Genomic DNA, 17827 nt, shown 5'->3' on the forward strand with positions numbered 1-17827 from the left:
ATAAATGGGTGTTGAATTTTGTCGAAAGCTTTCTCTGCATCTATTGAGATGATCATATGGTTTTTCTCCTTCAATTTGTTAATATGGTGTATCACACTGATTGATTTGCGTATATTGAAGAATCCTTGCATTCCTGGGATAAACCCCACTTGATCATGGTGTATGATCCTTTTAATGTGCTGTTGGATTCTGTTTGCTAGTATTTTGTTGAGGATATTTGCATCTATATTCATCAGTGATATTGGCCTGTAGTTTTCTTTCTGTGTGACATCTTTGTCTGGGTTTGGTATCAGAGTGATGGTGGCCTCATAGAATGAGTTTGGGAGTGTTCCTCCCTCTGCAATATTTCGGAAGAGGTTGAGAAGGATAGGTGTTAGCTCTTCTCTAAATGCTTGATAGAATTCGCCTGTGAAGCCATCTGCTCCTGCGCTTTTGTTTGTTGGAAGATTTTTAATCACACTTTCAATTTCAGCGCTTGTGATTGGTCTGTTCATATTTTCTGTTTCTTCCTGATTCAGTCTCGGAAGGTTTTGCATTTCTAAGAATTCGTCCATTTATTCCAGGTTGTCCATTTTATTGACATAGAGTTTCTAGTAGTAATCTCTCATGATCCTTTGTATTTCTGCAGTGTCAGTTGTTACTTCTCCTTTTTCATTTCTAATTCTATTGATTTGAGTCTTCTCCCTTTTTTTCTTGATGGGTCTGGCTAATGGTTTATCAATTTTGTTTATCTTCTCAAAGAACCAGCTTTCAGTTTTATTGATCTTTGCTATCATTTCCTTCATTTCTTTTTCATTTATTTCTGATTTGATCTTTATGATTTCTTTCCTTCTGCTAACTCTGGGGGTTTTTTGTTCTTCTTTCTCTAATTGTTTTAGGTGTAAGGTTAGGTTGTTTATTTGATATGTTTCTTGTTTTTAAGGTAGGCTTGTATAGCTCTAAAATTCCCTCTTAGAACTGCTTTTCCTGCATCCCATAGGTTTTGGGTCGTTGTGTTTTCATTGTCATTTGTTTCTAGGTATTTTTTGATTTCCTCTTTGATTTCTTCAGTGATCTCTTGGTTATTAAGTAGTGTGTTGTTTAGCCTCCATGTGTTTGTATTTCTTACAGATTTTTTCCTGTAATTGATATCTAGTCTCATAGCGTTGTGGTCAGAAAAGATGCTTTATACGATTTCAATTTTCTTAAATTTACCAAGGCTTGATTTGTGACCCAAGATATGACCTGTCCTGGAGAATGTTCCATGAGCACTTGAGAAGAAAGTGTATTCTGTTGTTTTTGGATGGAAGGTCCTATCAATATCAATTAAGTCCATCTTGTTTAATGTATCAATTAAAGCTTGTGTTTCCTTATTTATTTTCATTTTGCATGATCTGTCCATTGGTGAAAGTGGGGTGTTAAAGTCCCCTATTATGATTGTGTTACTGTCGATTTCCCCTTTTATGGCTGTTAGTATTTGCCTTATGTAGTGAGGTGCTCCTATGTTGGGTGCATAAATATTTACAATTTTTATATCTTCTTCTTGGATTGATCCCTAGATCATTATGTAGTGTCCTTCTTTGTCTCTTGTAATAGTCTTTATTTTAAAGTCTATTTTGTCTGATATGAGAATTGCTACTCCAGCTTTCTTTTGATTTCCATTTGCATGGAATATCTTTTTCCATCCCCTCACTTTCAGTCTGTTTGTGTCCCTAGTTCTGAAATGGGTCTCTTGTAGACAGCCTATATATGGGTCTTGTTTTTGTATCCATTCAGCCAGTCTGTCTTTTGGTGGGAGCATTTCATCCATTTACCTTTAAGGTAATTATCGATATTTGTGTTCCTATTCCCATTTTCTTAATTGTTTTTGGTTTGTTATTGTAGGTCTTTTCCTTCTCTTGTGTTTCTTGCCTAGAGAAGTTCCTTTAGCATTTGTTGTAGAGCTGGTTTGGTGGTGCTGAATTCTCTTAGCTTTTGCTTGTCTGTAAAGCTTTTAATTTCTCCATCAAATCTGAATGAGATCCTTCCTCGGTAGAGTAATCTTGGTTGTAGGTTTTTCTCCTTCATCACTTTAAATATGTCCTGCCACTCCCTTCTGGCTTGCAGAGTTTCTGCTGAAAGATCAGCTGTTAACCTTATGGGGATTCCCTTATGTGTTACTTGTTGTTTTTCCCTTGCTGCTTTTAATATTTGTTCTTTGTATTTAATTTTTAATAGTTTGATTAATATGTGTCTTGGCGTGTTTCTCCTTGGATTTATCCTGTATGGGACTCTCTGTGCTTCCTGGACTTGATTAACTATTTCCTTTCCCATATTAGGGAAGTTTTCAACTATAATCTCTTCAAATATTGTCTCAGTCCCTTTCTTTTTCTCTTCTTCTTCTGGGACCCCTGTAATTCGAATGTTGGTGCATTTAATGTTGTCCCAGAGGTCTCTGAGACTGTCCTCAATTCTTTTCATTCTTTTTGTTTTTTTCTGCTCTGCAGTAGCTATTTCCACTATTTTATCTTCCAGGTCACTTATCCGTTCTTCTGCCTCAGTTATTCTGCTGTTCATCCCTTCTAGAGAATTTTTAATTTCATTTATCGTGTTGTTCATCTCTGTTTGTTTGCTCTTTAGTTCTTTTAGGTCCTTTGTTAAACGTTTCTTGTATTTTCTCCATTCTATTTCCAAGATTTTGGATCATCTTTACTATCATTATTCTGAATTCATTTTCAGGTAGACTGCCTATTTCCTCTTCATTTGTTAGGTTTGGTGGGTTTTTGCCTTGCTCCTTCATCTGCTGTGTGTTTCTGTGTCTTCTCATTTTGCTTAACTTACTGTGTTTGGGGTCTCCTTTTCGCAGGCTGCAAGTTTGTAGTTTCCGTTGTTTTTGGTGTCTGTCCCCAGTGGCTATGGTTGGTTCAGTGGGTTGTGTAGGCTTCCTGCTGGAGGGAACCAGTGCCTGTGTTCTGGTGGATGAGGCTGGATCTTGTCTTTCTGGTGGGCAGGTCCACATCTGGTGGTGTGTTTTGGGGTGTCTATGGCCTTATTATGATTTTAGGCAGCCTGTGTGCTAATGGATGGGGTTGTGTTCCTGTCTTGCTAGTTGTTTGTCATAGGGTGTCCTGCACTGTAGCTTGCTGGTCATTGAGTGGAGCTGGGTCTTGGCGTTGAAATGGATATCTCTGGGAGATTTTCGCCATTTGATATTACCTGGAGCTGGGAGGTCTCTTGTGGACCAGTGTCCTGAACTTGGCTCTCCCACCTCAATGGCACAGCCCTGACACCTGACTGGAGCACCAACAGCCTGTCCTCCACATGGCTCAGAATAAAAGGAAGAAAAAGAAAGAAAGAAAGAAAGAAGAAGATAAAATAAAATAAAGTAAAATAAAATAAAATAAAGTTACTAAAATAAAAAATAATTATTAAGAAAAAAAATTTTTTAAGTAATAAAAAAAAAGCGGACAGACAGAACCCTAGGACAAATGGTAAAAGCAAAGCTATACAGACAAAATCACACACAGAAGCATGCACATACACACTCACAAGAAAATGAAAAGGGGAAATATATATATATATATCATTGCTCCCAAAGTCCACCACCTCAATTTGGGATGATTCGTTGTCTATTCAGGTATTCCACAGATGTAGGGTACATCAAGTTGACTGTGGAGATTTAATCCACTGCTCCTGAGGCTGCTGGGAGAGATTTCCCTTTCTCTTCTTTGTTCGCACAGCTCCTGGGGTTCAGCTTTGCATTTGGCCGTGCCTCTGCATGTAGGTCGCCTGAGGGCGTCTGTTGTTCGTTCAGACAGGATAGGGTTAAAGGAGCAGCTGCTTCGGGGGCTCTGGCTCACTCAGGCCGTAGGGAGGGAGGGGTACGGAGTGCGGGGCGAGCCTCCGGCGGCAGAGGCCAGCGTGACGTTGCACCAGCCTGAGGTGCGCCCTGTGTTCTCCTAGGGAAGTTGTCCGTGGATCACGGGACCCTGGCAATGGCGGGCTCCACAGGTTCCTGGGAGGGGAGGTGTGGATAGTGACCTGTGCTTGCACACAAGCTTCTTGGTGGCTGCAGCAGCAGCCTTAGTGTCCCATGCCCGTCTCTGGGGTCCTCACTGACAGCCGCGGCTCGCGCCCGTCCCTGGAGCTCCTTTAAGCGGCACTCTTAATCCCCTCTCCTCGCGCACCAGGAAACAAAGAGGCAAGAAAAAGTCTCTTGTCTCTTCGGCAGCTCCAGACTTTTTCCTGGACTCCCTCCCCGCTAGCTGTGGTGCACTAGCCCCCTTCAGGCTGTGTTCATGCAGCTAACCCCAGTCCTCTCCCTGGGATCTGACCTCCGAAGCCCGAGCCTCAGCTCCCAGCCCCCACCCGTCCCATCAGGTGAGCAGAGAAGCCTCTTGGGCTGGTGAGTGCTGGTCTGCATGGATCCTCTGTGCGGGAATCTCTCCGCTTTGCCCTCTGCACCCCTGTTGCTGTGCTCTCCTCCATGGCTCCGAAGCTTCGCTCCTCCACCACCCACAGTCTCCCCCCGTGAAGGGGCTTCCTAGTGTGTGGAAACCTTTCCTCCTTCATAGCTCCCTCCCACTGGTGCAGGTCCCGTCCCTATTCTTTGTCTCTGTTTTTTCTTTTTTCTTTTGCCCTACCCAGGTACGTGGGGAGTTTCTTGCCTTTTGGGAGGTATGAGGTCTTCTGCCACCATTCAGTAGGTGTTCTGTAGGAGTTGTTCCACATGTAGATGTATTTCTGATGTATTTGTAGGGAGGAAGGTGATCTCCATGTCTTACTCTTCGGCCATCTTGAAGCTCCTCCCTGCGCCAGGTCTTAGTTGCGGCAGGCGGGCTCCTTTAGTTGCGGTTCACAGGCTCCTTAGTTGCAGAACGTGGGCACCTTAGTTGCGGTTTGCCAGCTCCTTACTTGTGGCTCCAGGGCTCCTTAGTTGCAGCTTGCTGGCTCCTTAGTTGTGGCACGTTGGCTCCTTAGTTGCGGCATGCATGTGGGGTCTAGTTCCTTGGCCAGGGATCAAACCCAGACCCTCTGCATTGGGAGCGTGGAATCTTAACCACTGCACCACCAGGGAAGTCCCTGTAATTATTAATTATTGGTTTGGTGAGGGATTTTCAATAGAAACCTGGACATTTTGGGTATTATGGTATGAGATTCCAGATTTTATTTAAATCTTGAACTTCAGTAGTTTGCTGCCTCATTACTGACAGCTTGGTGTCGATGTTTAGGTTTTCCATTTGGCTTTGAGGAGGTGGGCATGGACTAAATGGTTTTCCCTTTGTCGTGTGTGTGTGTGTGTGTGTGTGTGTGTGTGTGTGCATGGTGTTTGGCTGGAATACGGCTGTTTATTGTCAAAAAGTTTTCTGTCAAGCGGTGTGATGAATTGGGCTATTGGGATTGACATGTATACACTGATATGTATAAAATTGATGACTAATTAGAACCTGTTGTATAAAAAAATAAATAAAATAAAATTCAAATATTAAAAAAAAACAGAAAACAAACAAACAAAAAAAACTTTTCTGTCTTACTAAGCTGACTTTTTCCTTCTCCTTTGTCTTCCCCAGTGCCCAGAACAGGATATATAAGCCAAAAAGAAAACCTAAGGAACCCACCACCATGTTGATCATTGGCTTCTGAGAACCCTAATCAGCTTGCTACTTTCTTCTCTTAAACTTTCAGAATCCTCAGGTATATTTTATATGTAACTTCCAGCATTTTTAGTTGTATTTAGTGAGAGGAATAGGGAAATATACATTGACTTCCAGAAGTGGAAGTCTTTGTCCTGAAAATTTTTTAAAACTTTCTGAAGTGTTTAAGTTTTTCAAAATGGGTGGGAGGGGGCAGATACTAACTAGGAGGAGGTGAATCAAACTTTGTGGCAGCAATTCTATTTTCCTGGATAGTCAAATCAACACATCAGCTAGCAGTATGGTTTCTTAAAGGAAATGTTCTCTTACATCTTCTCATACCTAGAAAAGCACTAAAATCATTAATGGAGACATCTGCTCCTCATGACTAGCAGCAACCTTCTACTGAGATGTGTGCTTGACTGCATGTACCCCCTTCATCAGATCATATATATACTGACCTCCCCCCGCACCTGTTTGGAGCAGTTCCTTAGAGAAATCTGTGAGGGTGTCTCCCGGCCTACAGTCCTCAGTAAGTCCCCAAATTCAAATTGAATTCACAGTTCTCACATTGTGCTTTTTTTTTTCAGCCAATAGCCATTTCCAAAGGAAAAATTATGCTCAAACAACAGATGGCTAAGAAAATTAGAGTGATTCACAAAATAACAGGGAAATATAGAGTGGAGAATCAAAGAGCTTGTTCCAGCAGGATGGAAATCTTTAAAAGGTTATTAAGAAAAGGGATGAATAAATTGGACATTGACGAGGTTAAAGTAAAGGTCTTAATGTGACACTACCAGTGGTTGACATTGATGAGGTTAAAGTAAAGGTCTTAATGTGACACTACCAGTGGTTGATTGGACAGATGGGAACTCCTGATGGTCCCCCAACATTGAAGGGCCCTAAACAAATATGCTTTATTTACCCTACTTTATAGGAATTTTAAAAGCTGGAAGGCAAGTATGATAATGAGAAACCTGACCTCAAATCAGCTCAGACAGGGCTTCCCTGGTGGTGCAGTGGTTAAGAATCCGCCTACCAATGCAGGGGACACAGGTTCAAGCCCTGGTCCGGGAAGATCCCACACTCAGTGGAGCAACTGAGCCCGTGCACCACAACTACTGAGCCTGTGCGCCTAGAGCCCGCCTGTGCTCTGCAACAAGGGAAGCCACCACAATGAGAAGCCCGCGCACCACAACAAAGAGTAACCCCCACTCGCCGCAACTAGGGAAAGCCTGCGCGCAGCAACAAAGACCCAACACAGCCAAAAATAAAATTAATTAATTAATTAATTTAAAAAATATCAGCTCAGACAGTGGTCCCACAAATTAATCATGATTAGGATTAGTGAAAGAGTCAGGGACCGAAGACCCTATGTGCACGTGTGGGTAAAATGGATAAGTGGCTAAGATAGGACCCCAGTGTTCTGTGATTCCAAACTCATTGCAGTTAGATTGAGAGGATGTGTGGATGCAATGGTCGATGGGATTAAGGTGGCAGTTTGGATGAAAATTGGAATGCTTGAATAGACTTTATGTGAAGTCATGTCTTCTTTACCTGAATGTATTATTGGAATGGAAATTATGTCTGAAAGGGGAACACTTTCACTACCTAATATTGTAAAACAGAAGGCATGTTAAACTTATCCTTCAGCCAGTGTTAATTGGACATGCTAATTAGGAATCTCTAGAATCATCCACATTTGTACAGTTTAACTTGAAACATTATACTGTTTCAAGTACAGTACAATTTTATACAATACCTGGTGGACAAAAAGAGATTACCACTTTAATTAATGGCATGTTAGAAGCTGGAGGGCTGTACTGACAAATTCTCTGTAGTTTAGCCCCATGTGGACCACAGACTGGAGTTTATGGCAAAAGCCTGTGAGAGCCACACAGAGGCGACCACTGGTTTTTTAGACCAGAAAATTTCCAGATGCGGTGGTAAGATATAAGCAACTTGTGAAACAATTACTAGCTTGCTATTGGACATTAATAGAAACTGCCCTTATGACTGACTGAAGGACATAAATAATCTTGAAACCTGAAATACCCATAATGTCTTGGGTGATGTTGGAGAAACACTCCAATAAGGAAGGCAGTGTGCAGAAGAGATCCATAATAAAATGGAAATGGTTTATACAGGAGCATGCTACCAGAGGAATGCAAGGAGGTACCCATCATATTCAAAAGCAGGTAACTTTTTTTCCTGAGAGCTGACTTTGGAACAACCTGAGGAACTACCATATCCTACTTCACCTGGGAAATACCCTATGAACAGTTTTCTATTAACCAACAAAGAGCTGCTTGGTTTATGGATGGCAGTTCCAAAGTGAACAGACAGAATCCTATTTAGAAGCTTGCTGCATTACAACCGATTGAAGCAGATAAAACAAGTCAGCTCAGTGGGTTGAATTGCATGCTGTTTTCCCCCATGCTTGGGTTTTACCAACTCATGAGTGGTAGCTAATGGCTTGGTTACATGGTCAGGCAGATGGACAATGAAAAACCGGACTATTGGGGAGGCCCAACTTGGAGGCAGCTGGCAGGTTCCCAGGCGGGAGTTGTGAGGCGTGGCCAGGTGGAGGAGGCGCCTGGCAGGGCATGGGGCTCCCCGGCGGGTGGGAGGGACCGAGCGAGGGGCACCAGCTGAAAAAAAAAGGAATAAATGAAAAAGAAAATTGGACTATTAAAGGGACGCCCATGTGAGGCAAAGCAGTATGGAAATAACTATAGGAATTTAAGGGGTGAATTAAAGTATCAATAGTATAATGGCTTTTCTGAGTTCTGTGAGTCCATATAGAGAATTACTGAACCTGAGGATCATCTTAGGGACCCGCAGACTGCAGTATGATTTGCCAGTGAAACCAATTGGGTCTGGAGATTTTTTTTTTTTTGACAGTTTTTCAACTTCGAGTTCAACTTTTTAATTGATGAAGATCTATTCAGGTTATGTATTTATTCTTGGGTGACCTTCACTAATTGGGGTCTTTCAAGGAATTGTTCCATTTCATCTAAGTTGCCAAATGTATATTTGTAGAGTTATTCCTAGTAATCTCTTCTTGTCCTTTTAATTTCTGTGGGATCTGTACTCTTTCATTCCTGATATTGATAATTTAGGTTTGCTGGCTTTCTTGCTTGCTCTTTTTCTTTCTTTTTTTTTTTTTCTTGCTTTCTTTCCCCTTTCTCCTTTTTTGTCAGTCTGACTAGAAGTCTATAAATTTTATTGATTTTATTGATTTTTTTCAAAGAACCAACTTTTGGCTTCATTGATTTTCTCTATTTTCCCGTTATTCTTTTATAAGAATAAAAGACAAACATTTTTTAATGTCTTTATTGGAATATAATTGCTTTACAATGTTGTATTAGTTTCTGCTGTATAACAAAGTGAATCAGCTATATTATAATACAGACATTTAATGCTATAAATTTATCTCTAAGCATTGATTTATCTGATTCCTGCCAATTTTTATATGCATAATTTTCATTTTCATTTGGTTCAAAATATTTTATAATTTCTCTTGAGACTTGCTCTTTGATCCACGAAATATTTAGAAGTGTACTGTATAATTTCAAAGTGTTTGGAAGATTTCTCTTAATTTCTTAACTTTCTCTTATTGATCTCTGGTTGAATTACTTTAAGGTCAGAGAACATTCTTTGTATAATTTCAATTATCTTACATTTGGTAAGATTTGTTTTATGATCCAGAATATGGTCTATCTTAGTGAAACTCCCATAAGCACTTGAATAGAATGTGTATTCTGCTGTATTATGTGGAAGATTCCATACATGTCAACTTGATTCAGTTGGTAGGTGATGAAATAAAAATTCATATTCTAAGGCAAGTCAAGGAAAATTTAGACATAAAAACTTTTCTCTGACCTTTGGCCTCCTCTCTCCCCTCTACTATGTGTTGTGTATCTCCATTATGCATCAACCAGACCTCCCCATTGGCAGAAATACCTGCTCAACCATATAGAGCAACATTCTCCTAGCAACACAAGATAACTCCTTAGGAGATAACCTTCTTTTTTTTTTTTAATTAATTAATTTATTTATTTATGGCTGTGTTGTGTCTTCGTTTCTGTGCGAGGGCTTTCTCTAGTTGTGGCAAGCGGGGGTCAGTCTTCATCGCGGTGCGCGGGCCTCTCACTATCGCGGCCTCTCTTGTTGCGGAGCACAGGCTCCAGACGCGCAGACTCAGTAATTGTGGCTCATGGGCCCAGTTGCTCCGCGGCATGTGGGATCTTCCCAGACCAGGGCTCGAACCCGTGTCCCCTGCATTGGCAGGCGGACTCCCAACCACTGCGCCACCAGGGAAGCCCAACCTTCTTTCTTAATCTTGTAAGGGGACATGATTACCCATGACTCACTCGTTTTGTATGCTTAGATCTGGATTGGGTAAACTGTCAACAATATGCCATTTAATATACAACTTTCTGTCTCAAAAAACTTACATAACTGTGCTTTGACCTTTAATGGGCGGAACAGTTCTCATAGCTTTCTGAGACGCTGTTCCCGGGTTATAATCCTCAATTTGGCTTGAACAAAATTTTTCATTTCTTTCTTAGATCAACTGATTATAATTTTTTTCATTGACAAAGGTGTGGTTCAGTTCTTCTATATCCTTAATGCTTTTCATTACACTAGTTCTAGATATTACTGAGAAAGTGTTAAAGTCTCCAACTTAATTGTAGATTTCTTCATTAATCCTTTCAGCTATGTCTGATTTTGCTTATGTATTTTTTTAACATCTTTATTGGAGTATAATTGCTTTACAACGGTGTGTTAGTTTCTGCTGTATAACAAAGTGAATCAGCTATACATATACATATATCCCCATATCTCCTCCCTCTTGCATCTCCCTCTCACCCTCCCTATCCCACCCCTCTAGGTGGTCACAAAGCACCAAGCTGATCTCCCTGTGCTATGTAGCTGCTTCTCACTATCTATCTATTTTATATATGGTAGTGTATATATGTCCATACCACTCTCTCACTTTGCCCCAGCTTACCCTTCCCCTTCCCTATGTCCTCAAGTCCATTCTCTACATCTGGGTCTTTATTCCTGTCCTGCCCCTAGGTTCTTCAGAACCATTTTTTTTTTAGATTCCATATATTTGGGTGTTGTGCAAGATAGAGTTAACATACCAGGTCTGAGGCTTCTATCCTTAGAAAGGCCTGATTACAAATTGGGCCCTTGTCTGAGGTCTGGTAACTTGTACTTATAGAAGATCCCCACCATTCTTTAACTAATAAAAGTGGTTTACTGAGCCTAAATTGTTTGTGCAAACAATTTATTTTATGCTAAATAGCTGCATTTCTTCTGGGAGTAGGGATCTTGGTACATCATGCTAGGCAGAGAGTGCCTACTTGACCAGCTCCCAATAAAAACCATGGGCACTGAGTCTCTAATGAGCTTCCCTGTGTCAACTGAAAAAAAATGCACAATGTGAGAGTTGTGAGTTAAGTTTTATTCAGGGACTTTCTGAGGACTGTAGCCCAGGAGACAGCCTCTCAGATAGCTCTGAGGAACTGCTCCAAAGAGGTAAGGGAGGAGCCTGGATATATGTGAATTTTTTTGCTAGGAAACACATGTAGTCAAACATTTAAAGACTACCGCTACTCAAAAAAAACAGACATCTTAGTTAATGATTTTTTTTAATTTTTTAAATTAATAAACTTTATTTTTTAGAGCAAGTTTAGGTTCACAGGAAAATTGAACAGAAAGTACAGAGAGTTCCCCTAAACCCCCTGTCGCCACGCATGCACAGCACCTCCCCCATTAGCAACACCCTGCCCCAGAGGGGCACATTTGTGAATTGATGAATCTACCTTGATATATCATTATTACCCAAAGTCCACAGTTTACATTAGGGTTCACCTTTTGTATTGTACATTCTATGGGGTTTGACAAACATATAATGACATGTATCCACCATTGTAGTATCATGTGGAATAGTTTAGCTGCCCTAAAAGTCCTCTGGCTCCAACTATTCATCCCTCCCTTCCACCTAGCCTCTGGCAAACACTGATCTTGTTACTGTCTCGACAGCTTGCCTTTTCCAGAATGTCATATAGTTGGAATTATACAGTATGTAGCCTTTTCAGATTGGCTTCTTTCACTTTGTACTATGCATTTAAGGATGAAAGCCATGTCTTTTCATGGCTTGATAGTTCATTCCTTTTTAGCACTAAATAATATTTCATTATATATACCACAGTTTATTTATCCATTCACCTTAGTTAATGATTTTAATGCTTTTCTATGTATAGGAAGATGCAAAAATCTGGGATCATTGAAATCTTCCTTAGATATGCATCTTAACTATCTGGGGCCAGTATATCCAAAGCACAGAATCCTTCCTGTTTTTCTCCATCCTGAATTCCCCTCAGAGCACACTGTTGGTGGGCAACTGCTGTGGCTCATGACTTGATCCTTGTAGACCTGGAATGGTTGGCAACATTATTTTGTTTACACCTAGCAGACAACACTTCACAGTGTGTTGCCACAATTCTTTGCTAGAGTAATGTATTGTGTGACTCCCCTGGGTAGCTTGAGCTGATTTCGTCCAGACTTTGCTTCATACACTTTCCCTTTGGTGATTTTTATTTTTCACTGTAATAAATCTTAGCCATGAATACAACTACATGCTGAGTCCTGAGTCCTCCTAATGAATCATCAAAATTGGAGGTGGAGGGGGCATGGTCTTGGGGATTCCTGACACAGTAGTGGCAATGGTTACAGTGTGACAATGGTAGCAATGGTAGGATTATTTGCTAGAATGACCTTGACTCACTAAAACATGGCAAAAGCCTTGTTTGAGTAATAGAAGCATGAAGAGGTAGTGTTGATGAACCTTTTGTGCCTGGGTGACTATGGTTTTACCCATGATATAAAACAGCAGCTGAGCTGTTATCTGTTATGAAAAGTAAATATTGCATATAGTATTTTAAAATAATAGGTCCAACTCCAGGAAAGTTGGCTCACTAGGTCCCTTGACTGCTTTTGCCATGCTGGATGATGGGAGGGAGGGGTGGAGACAGGGGAGCACACAACCTGGTCAAGACTTTGATTTTTGTTCTCTCCTCCAAGCAGGAGGAGAAATGGCCTACGTATTCCCAAAGGTGAGCTTTGGGTGGGCAGAAAATGTTAAAAGTTTTCATTGTTCTTCCCTCTAAGTGGAAGGGAAAACTAAATCAGTTCCCTGGACTGGAGCACAGCTTCCAAACCAGTGGAAAAAACCTTCAGCTTGGCTGCTGCACTGCTGCAGCACCCCAGCATTTCAGCCAGGATCACGCTTGGCCACTGCAATGTTAACCCTGTAAATGCTAAATCTACTGCTAGATATTTGAATAAAATCGCAATGAGACCAAAAAAATGGAATTTTAAAAATGGCTTTGTGTCTTGTGGCTATTACATGTGGATATATCATTAAATTCATTTAAAATGTTAGAGGCTTGTAATTTCATAATTTCCCACCAGAGAAAACTGGAAAAAAAACATGTTAATGGGTTACAATATCCTTACTTTTTGCCTCTGATGAGTGAATTGAAATTCAAACTCTTTGAACATTAAAAAAGAAAACAAGCCATCATAACTGATTTTTTTTGTTGTTCTTATTATGGCCTCTGGGAAAAAAGAGAAGGAAATGTCCAGTTGATGACACACTTTGGGGGGGGGGGGTTTAAGCAGTTTTTAGTTGCTAATCAGTTCTTGTAAAATCAGATGGCTGGCCCTTAAAGGCTGGTGATTTTTCAGCCTGATATGCATAGTTTTGAGTGGTTCAATTTGAACTCTAAGACTGATGAGATCAATAGAACTTAAGCTAGCCTTGCTCGTCACTTGGACTTGGAAGAGGGCTGTCTAGTCTTGCAGCTTCTCTCCTTTGCTGCTGGCAAAGAAAAGCCTCTGGCTTCTTTGGAACCCTATATTCACAAATCCTAATTGCCTGACCTGACTCTAAGCTGAAACCTGGTATTGCCTGCTCTATGCTGTTTCAGCCTCAGCAGGAGCTGCGCTGAACTGAATGCAGGCACAGGCTCAGTGAACAGGACTGAGACTCTGGGACTGTTGCAGATTTAAGACACCCCTCTGTGAGCCCATAAACTAAGAAAACATCATGGATGCTGCCTGGACCATCTTGGTCACTTGCAGATGCCCAAAGAAAAGGGCCTCTTTTTCTGATGGAACTATCTAAAATTGAGCTGCTGATTGACTCTATATTTCTGATGCAGAGGATAGTTGCATTCCTAATATGGGATTCCTGCCAGAAGCTGCAAATTAGGAGAGGACACATCACAGGGAGTATGATGTCTCCATCCACTCCTGACAGAGCCTATTCTTGACCCTCTCTAAGTGATATCTCCCTGTTGTTGGCTTGTGTTAGAATTTCAAGATTAATTGAAATTTGCAAAAATGGACTGATAGCCTGAGTCTACTCCCTTCACCTTCTACTCCCTTCACCTATCTCCTGCTTCATACACTTTAGGAGGGCAGTTTAATTACTCAATGCAGCTGCCCCCAGCAAGGGATTAATATTTTTTTCCAGCCAGTTCACTAAATAAGTGATAGAGACAAAAGGGACAGGAGGTTATATAAATTCATTTTTTCAATTTTTTTAACATGTAGAAATATCTTTATTTTCTTTAGATTAAAAAAAACTTAAAGTTAGGGATATATTTTTATTTTATTTTTTCTTTCTTTTTTAAATTTTTATTTATATTGGAATATAGTTGATTAACAATGTTGTGTTAGCCTCAGGTGTACAGCAAAGTGATTCAGTTATACATATACATTGGGAGATTGGGATTGACATATACACACTGCTATATTTAAAATAGTTAACCAATAAAGACCTACTGTATAGCACAGGGAACTCTGTTCAATATTCTGTAATAACTTAAATGGGAAAAGAATTTTTCTAAATTCAGGATTTTGTACTGACCAATCCCTAAACGGGATCTGTCTTTGTAGTTAAGTTACATAATTTTTTTCTATGAAAATGCTTTTGTTTTTCTTGAATACAACCTTTCCAGACAAAAGATTTGGAGTAGAGTAAGGGATAATTTTTAAAATGTAGTTTTGATTAGAGAATGGGCCACACCGATTGTATATCAGTGGAGAAAACATAAAACCTGGCACCTGGAGAAAGGTGGAGAGAGGGAGCGAGGACATTAATGGTCTTGTCTGTCCAAACTGTTCCTCGAAATTTTCTGTTTCCTAAAGAAATACTCCCCATGCAGCCATTCCAAGCTGCTGTGAGCACTTTGAATGCAAACTGTCTGCTGAGGCTCCAGTCACACCTGAGGGAGCTCTGACTGTGGGACCGCAGGAGTGGCCCCAGCCCCTGGACGTTTCATGCAGAGCACCTCCAGGTGTCACCCACCCTCGGAAAGAGGATGCGCTGGGGTCCTGGACAGACAGAACTGTTTGGAACGGGCTGCCTCCAGGCAGTGCCTCTGAAACCAAGGCCTCAGATGGATTATTCAAACTGGACAGGGAGTCCTAGAGAGGCAGGTTCCTGGGTGGGAGGCCACAATGGGAGCTGTCCTGCCTGCCTGATGTATGTCCTGCTTGGGGAACCCTAACAATTGTGAACTCTTTGTTTCTAGGGATGCCATGTATGCCTCGGAATTACCCTCCTTGTGTGTGAGCCCTGAATATCCCTACACGGCCTCAGCCTGGAAGACTTTCAGATCAGCTTCCGCTTAGTGACCAGAGCATGCTGTGCCTGAATTGGTGCCTCAGGCCAGCTTTTTAAAAAAAAGTTAAAGCAGAAATTTAAAAGTAGGAAGTCACCTGGTTTTCTAAGAGATCTTCATGATTAATGGGATTTGTTTTTACTGGCTAAATCCAGGGCCCCTAAAGGGCATAGCTGACATCAGTACTGTAAGCTGGTCTCACCATGCTGCATGGGGTCCTACCGTAATGACACTTTGGCAACAAGCTAAGGGGGTGGACTGCAGACAAGACAACATAGTATGTCTAAAACTGCTATCCTTAGAAAGGTCTTCTTGCAAGTTGGCCCCTGGTTGGCAACTGAGAACTTGGATTTTGGGAGGACCCCTACCATTCCCTAACTGATAAGGATGGTTCACCGTTGCTAAACTGTACAAATTATGTGGTTTATGCAAGATACCTCCTTTCCGCTGTGAGTCTGAAATTTTGCTATGTACATGACCAGCCCCTAATAATTACCTTAGGCACTATAATGAGCTTTCCTGGTAGAAAACACTTTAACACATGTTGTCACAATTCACAGCTGGAGAAATGAATTCTGTGACATCACTGGAAAGAGGATTCCTGGAAGCTTGTGCCGATCTCCTGTTGTCTTTGCAATATGCACCTTTTCCCCTTGCTGATTTTGTTTTTTGTTCTTTCACTGTAATAAATCTTAGCAGTGAGTACAACTGTGTGCTGAGTTCTGTGAGTCCTAGCAAATCATCAAACCTGGGGTGGGTTTAGGGACCCCTGATACAGGGGCATACACATTAAGGATTATTATATATTCTTTGTGAGTTAACCTTTTTGTCAGTTGTAATGTCACTCTTTATCCCTGGAAATTTTCTTTGCTCTATAGTCTACTTTGTCAGGTATTAATGCACTCGCTTAAGTTTTCTTTTTATAGTGTTCGTCTGATGTATTTTTTCCATCCTTGTAATTTAATCTACCTATATCATTACATTTGAGGTGAATTTCTTATTCATATCATGTACTTGGTTCCTGTTTTCTTTTTTATTTGTAAATCCATTCATGAAATGTTTCACTCTTAATTAGTGTGTTTAGACCAATTACATTTAATGTAATTACTGATATGATTTGATTTAGGTGCATCATTTTATCATTTACTCTTTCTTCCTTCTGTTTTAATTTCTATCCTCCCATTTTCTTCCCTTCTATGGGATTATTTAAACAAGTTTTAATATTCCTTTTTAATTTCACTATTATTTTTATGACTATATCACTGTACAAACTTTTTTTAGTGACTTACCCTAGGAATTAAGATATACACACTTAACTCTTTACCAACTACTTAGAATCAGTATTTTACCACTTCACATAGAATGTATAAACCTCCTAACCACCATATAGGTCCCTTTATTCTTGCCCTCTTTATAGTATAGTTATCATATGTATTTCATCAACATATGTTGAAACCCCATCACAAACGTTTTAAATTTGCCTTCAATCTTCAAATTTGCTTTAGATAATTCAAAAGGAGAAGAATAGTCTATTATATTTAGCCAAATATATACTATTTCTGTTTCTCTTCTTTCATTCCTAATGTGGTATGTTTCCTTCTGGTATCATTTCCTTTCTGTCTGAAGAATTTCTATTGCAAATCTTTTAGGTCTGCTGGCAATGCATTGTCTTTTTTTTCCCCTTTCATCTGCAAATGTCTTTTTTTCACCTTCATTTCTGAAGAATATTTTTGCTGGATGCAGAATTCTGGGTTGACAATTATTTTCTTGCAGCACATTAAAAGTTTTGAGACACTCCCTTCTGGTCTCCATTGTTTCTGATGAGAAATCCACAGTCATTTGAATCATCGTTCTCATACAGGTAATGCATCATTTTCCTCTGGTTGCTTTTGGGATTTTTCTCTGTCTTTGCTTTTTGGCAGTTTGATCTTTATATGCCTGGGTATGGGTTCTTTTGGGTCTATTCTGTTTGGGGATTGCTAAGCTTCTTGAATCTGTAGGTTTATATCTTTTGCCAAATTTGGAAAGTTTCCAGCCATTGTTATTTCAAAAATTGTTTTTCATCACTGCACTTGTTCTCCTCTCTTTCTGGAATTCTGATGACACAACTGTTAAATGTTCTGGTATTTTCCCATAGGTCCTTGACTTTCTGTTCATTTCTCTTGCAATCTCATTTTCTTTCTGTTTTTCAGATGCAATAATTTCTTTTGATCTATCTTCAAGTTTACTGACTCTTTTCTTGCCTCCACTCTACTACTGAATTCACCTATTATGATTTTTAGTTTGGTGATCACAGTTTTCACTTATAAAAATTTCCATTTGGTTCTTCTTTAAATCCTCCAATATTTGTGGGAGCTGAGACTTCCTATTTTTATATTTGTTTTAAAAGGCTTCATGATTGCTTGTTGGAGCATTTTTAAAATTGCAGCTTTAACGACTTTGTCAGATAATCCCAACATCTCTGTCTTCTCAGCATTGTTGTCTGTTGGTTGTCTTCTCCCATGAGAATTGAGATGTTTCTGCTTCTTC

The 17827-nt window shown here is 40.2% G+C and overlaps 1 long non-coding RNA gene across 1 annotated transcript; it reads left to right on the top strand.

The window, feature by feature from the left end:
* Window positions 1–3956: 3956 nt before the first annotated feature.
* Window positions 3957–15974, top strand: LOC132357632 (uncharacterized). Its single transcript, XR_009500244.1, has 3 exons — window positions 3957–4338; window positions 5529–5652; window positions 15209–15974. It is a non-coding gene; the product is annotated as an uncharacterized LOC132357632 (long non-coding RNA).
* Window positions 15975–17827: the final 1853 nt, after the last annotated feature.

Source organism: Balaenoptera ricei, chromosome X (genome assembly GCF_028023285.1).
Source record: "Balaenoptera ricei isolate mBalRic1 chromosome X, mBalRic1.hap2, whole genome shotgun sequence".
Classification (NCBI taxonomy): Eukaryota; Metazoa; Chordata; class Mammalia; order Artiodactyla; family Balaenopteridae; genus Balaenoptera; species Balaenoptera ricei.